The sequence below is a fragment of the Dipodomys merriami genome, unplaced genomic scaffold (genome assembly GCF_024711535.1).
Source record: "Dipodomys merriami isolate MVZ:Mamm:240054 unplaced genomic scaffold, mDipMer1.0.p SCAF_1878, whole genome shotgun sequence".
NCBI lineage: Eukaryota > Metazoa > Chordata > Mammalia > Rodentia > Heteromyidae > Dipodomys > Dipodomys merriami.
This window is the reverse complement of record NW_027203246.1, coordinates 48758-54352: the sequence shown is the minus strand read 5'-3', so window position 1 is coordinate 54352 and position 5595 is coordinate 48758.

The following is a 5595-nucleotide window of genomic DNA, read 5'->3' as shown; positions in this document are numbered from 1 at the left end:
CATGCATCTGTCATCCCAGTGTGGCATGACATGCAAGTAGGAAGATCCCAGAATGTCTGGTCTTGGCATAAAGCATCACACAAAGGGATGTGGCATGGCTACAGTGGTAGAGCACTTGATTATCAAGAATGAAACACTGAGTCAGATGCCAATAATGCCAAAAGTACACAAATTAAGAGAATGAATCTAAATAAACCCCTCATGCCCACTGAATGGCCTTCATGAAATTCAAGGCCACCATTTCCTTCATCATTAGTGATTTTTGAAACACCACATGGGAATATTGGAAGGGCTGTCTGGGTTTTCCTGCTTCCTCTGCTGAGAAACCTGTCCATATGCTTTTAGATTTTAAGAACTACTATGAATTCTTTTTTTTTGGTATTCAGGTAAGGGGTAGGTTTATTCAAGATGGCACCAGGCCATCTTGGCCCTCCACAAGGCTGGGAAAGGCCTGGGAAAGAGTTGGGAAAGAGCTGGGAAAGAGAACTGGGAAAGAGAGAGCTGGGAAAGAGAGAGAGTTGGGAAAGAGAGCATCTGGGCCTGGGTTAGGCTTTATCTGGGGTATGGGTGGAGAAAGGTGTGGCCACATCAAATTCAGATGTGACCTCAGTGGATGCAGATGTGACCTCTTCCAGGCGTTCCAGGCGCCTAGGTAATGCAGGTACTCAGTGGAGACTTTGCTCTCCATCCAGGAGCAGACCTTACATTCCAGTCTTTTAATAATCATGAAATGGGGCACGGATTCTCTCTGGCTACTTCCTGCTGAACAGGGGCGTTGATATTAGGGATAAAAGTCTGAAATTTGGTCCCCTCCCAGAGAAGGCAGTGAGCAGCTGCTGTCCCTTGGTGGTGTGAGTCCTTAGATGAACTCTGGAGAGGTCTCATGAGGCATTGAAGGGCTGGAAAAAAATACTAGAGAGCAAATAAATGGCAAGAGGAAGGACTGAAAATGTTGGTTGAAATGTCTCCAGCTACTTATGATATCTGGCAACTAGGTAGAGGATAAGTCAAGTGACAAAGACAAGAATATAAATTCCTGTTCAGTTAATAGGTAGACAGGTATAGACATTGGATGGGCAGGCTTCTTACTTCTATTGACCTCCCAACTGTGGTTAATTTTGAAAGGGCAGGCACAAAGTAGCTGTTTGACAACATCTCCTCTTACACCTATCCATGGTCCCTTGTTCCCCAGACTGGCTGAGTCTAGGTGCTCGTTGCTGGGATGGTTGTCCCAGTTGGTATTCAAGGAGGTTTGAACTCAAGGCCTGGGCACTATCCCTGAGCACTTCTACTCAAGGCTAGTGCTCTATCACATTAAGTTACAGTACCATTTCCAGTGTTTGGCTGGTTAGAGATAAGAGTCTTGAGCCATGCTTCCAACCTGGCTCTTTTCAGGTTAGTTGGGAGATGGAGTCTTAGGGATTTTTCAGCCCAGGCTGCCTTTGAACTGCAATCTTTGCCACAAAGGCCCTTTATTATTTCCAATAAATCAACAAGGAGATCAAATAGAATAGAGAATAGAGCCTACCTGGTCCTTATCAAGAATTGACCAACAAATATTCTGCAATGACTAAACTTGTTAGATGTGATGAAAATTTTAGCACAGATAGGCCCAGTATTTTAAAACCACGTAGTTAGTAGTAGAACACACAACATAAAACAAAAAAGGCAAAACTCAAAACCTGAATTTTTTTTAATTGTGAAAATACTGTACAGAGGCGTTACAATTACATGGGCAAGATACCGAGTACATTTCCTATCAAGCATTGACAACAGTGTGTAGACATCTTTGGTAACAAAGCACATCAGATGGTTGGGCCTCACTTACCAGGGCCTGAAAAAGAGCAACTTGTTAGCAAGATACCTTAGAATAGATGGATGGAGTAGTAAGCTTGGTGGAAGTTGAAGGCTCAGATGGGGCCAAACCCTTAACCCACCATGTGTGGCTTCCCCACTTCCCCAAGAGCCCTCTAGAGAAAAAAGGCCAAGACCCAAAACCAAGCATCCTAGGCTTCAGAGGTGAGTGGCCTTTTTCAGCTAAAGGCTGTAGGAGCTCTCTGGCATGGTGCCATGTCTGGACAGAGACTGAGCAACTGAGAATTGTAGAGAGTAGTTTCACTCACCAGAGTAGAGAAGTGGTGTGGACGTGGATGTGAAGGCCAGCAATGGTATCGGTGTGATGTGTCCACAGCAGACAGACCAATTCGCAAAAGGCCATCAGAACTGTGGATATTCCTCAGAGCAAAAAGGGAAAAACAAGCAAAAACAGAAAAAAAGAGGAAAAAAACAGAGAGGAATCCCACCTATCCTGACTTTAAGCCCTTAATCCGAGTCACGACACCATTTGTTAGATTTTTAAAAAGAGGTAGCTGAGTAAGAAGAGCACCACGCACTTGGTATTCAGGTAAGGGGTAGGTTTAGTCATTGTTCTGGCTGGCACCAGGCCATCTTGGCCCTCCACGCGGCTGGGAAAGGCCGGGAAAGACCTGGGAAAGAGCTGGGAAAGAGAACTGAGAAAGATCGCTGGGAAAGAGAGGTGGAAAAGAGAGAGAGCTGGGAAAGAGAGAGCTGGGAAAGACAGAGAGTTGGGAAAGAGAGAGCTGGAAAAGAGAGAGTTGGAAAAGTACTATGAATTCTTGAATCATTTCTAGGAAGAGGGATTATGGGAAAGTTTGCAGGTATCAGGTCTTTGTTATGGTAGGCGTGAGGTTTCTACACAGCAAACATAGAGCCTCCATGATTTAAGAAGCCTTTCATTGGGTCTGGTACTCGTTAATTCTGTTGAAATACTTTCCCTTTTTCCTCTTGAAAAATAAGTTCCAAAATAGAGTTTATTTTAACTTCCATCACTAAAAGTTCTTCCTTTTACTCTATGGGCAGTTCACACATGACCAAAATTTAAACCAGCTGGTTTTACTGCATCATATACCTTTGCTATGTATCAAATTTTTCATCCTAATCCTCAAATCATGTAATAATTTGCCTATTTATGACTGAATTGTAGTTCCTTTATTAATAAAAGCTAATGGGAAAGGATTGTGTATTTAGTTGATGAATAGACCTACATTTTATTTCCCTGAGATACTGTAGCAGAGTATTAAAAGGAATGTAATATATGTATTTGGGGGGGGGGTCCCATCGAGGGGCCTGAACCTGGGCCTGAGCACTGTCCCTCAGCTCTTCAGCTCAAAGCTAGTGCTCTACCACTTGAGCCACAACGCCACTTCCAGCTTTTTTATTTTTGCTTATGGGATCCTGAGGAATCTAACCCAGGGCCTGCAAGGTAAGCACTCTACCACTAAGCCAACTTCCCAGCCTGGTATGTAATATTTTATTGATAAGTCTATCCCTTAAAATGAATATATTTTGGGGCTGGGAAGGTGGCTCAGTGGTAGAGCGCTTGCCTTGCATGCCTGAGGCCATGGGTTTGATTCCTCAGCACCATATAAGGAAAAAGAAAAAAGCCAGAAGTGGCGCTGTGGCTCAAGTGGTAGAGCGCTAGCCTTGAGCTGAAGAGCTGAGGGACAGCGCCTAGGCCTAGAGTTCAGGCCCCACGACGGGACCCCCCTCAAAAAAAGTAATATATTTTAGGATGTCATTATTTTAATGTGAATTATGTAAATGTTGATAATATGCTGTTGGTTATACATTTAGTTTTCAAGAGTTTCACTTAATTGCTTTTTTTGCCCACATATGGTACAAGTCTATTTGCAATTGTTTTTTAATGGCACTAATAGTATAGTTTATATAGAGAAAATAGAGTTATTTTAGGACCCTATGATTGGTTATAGTATTAATAACACAATTAATTTGAAGTATCAATATTTCTCACCAATTACTGACTCTTAATGAGGTTGCGTGTGGAGTTTTGGAGTGCAAATGAGATGGTGGATGTATAGAGTTGTAAGGAAGTGTTTAGGGACCATTAAAAGGCATTGGGTGACCCCAAAGTGTAGGTCCCTGGTCTTCTGTGAGTAACTAGCTCTAGAAAGGTCTCAGGAGAGATCTGCATTGCTCCTGATATGCATACCCCTGGCCCACCTAGATATGTCCTTTCTGGAGGCCTGGCTCTCTTGTGACTTTATCTATGAAGCACCCAGCCCTCATGGGGATTTGATATTTCAGTAGCTCTTAAAGCCTAGGCAGAATAGAAGACAGAGCTAACCTCTCCCAGTTCCCAGGTCTTGCTTTGAATGGATGGATGGAGAATAGGGGAGATATGAAGCTGTAGGTCAAGCAGGAGTGGCTCAGGTCATGTGCCAGAATCCCAGATGTTCCTTGTAATTGTAGAAGACTCCTATAGCTTCTACAGTGCAGTGCAGGGCAATGAATATTGGCATTGAAGGCAGGGACAACATCAGGTATCAGATGTGCCTCCTTTAAACATGTCCAGGCCTCAGCCTGCATTTTGTCCTCTGAGAAATTGGGATGGTTTTCTTTCCTGATGGTCTTGCTTTGTGTCTATGAGATCCACTTGGAAGTCTTGCTGAGAAGGTGATGCTGTGATTCCCTCATCTGGGCAAGGAAGGCAGGAGGAAGAGAAGAGAGTGTGAGAAACAGAATCCTTCTCTAAGCTTGTCCTAAGGAGGTCTGTCTATGTGGTAGATAGTGCTTCCAATCTGGCTTTGTGTCAGAGCCTCTGCTACCTGCCTCTGGCTTTACTGGATGGCACCCTTGGCTGCAGAGAGTATGGGCTCGGCTTGAATGTTCCTTGTCTCTTGTGTGTTGGTATACTAACCCGGCATCCTGATTGACGGCTGAGAACCCTGTCTCACTTGGGGGTAAACTTATCTCCAAGAAGCTCCAGACCAGTCACCCCTCTGGGCATTTGATTTACTAGGGAACTCAAGCCTGAGCATAGCATGCACACAGCTGCTGCATTAGGGTGCCTGACAATATCATCAGCCCTTTAGTGCTCATTTGTGCATACTTGTTGATGTGGTGCCTGGAGCCTACAAGTCCAGCTTCCTTGTTAACCTGGAGCATTGAGGACTTCAGAGTGAGTACTCAGTGAGTACCTAATGGCACCCAGTACAGAACTGCTCTGTGTACTCACAGTAGTAGACATAGTGCTCAATTACTGTAGGTGATTCATAAGTGAATTAAGAGGGCACATGGAAGAAGGATTGGTTAGCTTGAGTTCATACCAAAAATAGATGAGAAATATTTAGGTCTTCACAGGAAGGTGATATTGGTTCTGAATATTGGGGGATGAGATATTCTTTGGTGGTCTCTGGGAAGAGTCTGAGGCCCTGGCAAGCTGTGCACTATTCTATTTGGTTCCTTGGTGCCAAATTACCTGTCTAATACTAAACGGTTCCTGTTAGCTCCAATCAGATCCTATTATACTAGTGCAATTTGAGTTCCAGCATCAAAAGCTCCTTGTTCAGTTAGCCGAGCTCTTTGAGTTAGTTACTAAATCTGTCTTTTGTGTGAAGCCTGCATGCTTGTCTTGGAAGAAAGTGCTGAAACATCAAATTATTTATGAAGCCTGTTTTCTTTGCTTACTCATAAAGGGATAAATAGCAGTTTTAGAGCCACAGTATTGGCCGGAAAGGAGGAACAATGGCTCATTGTCTTCTCTAGTTCTGAAGG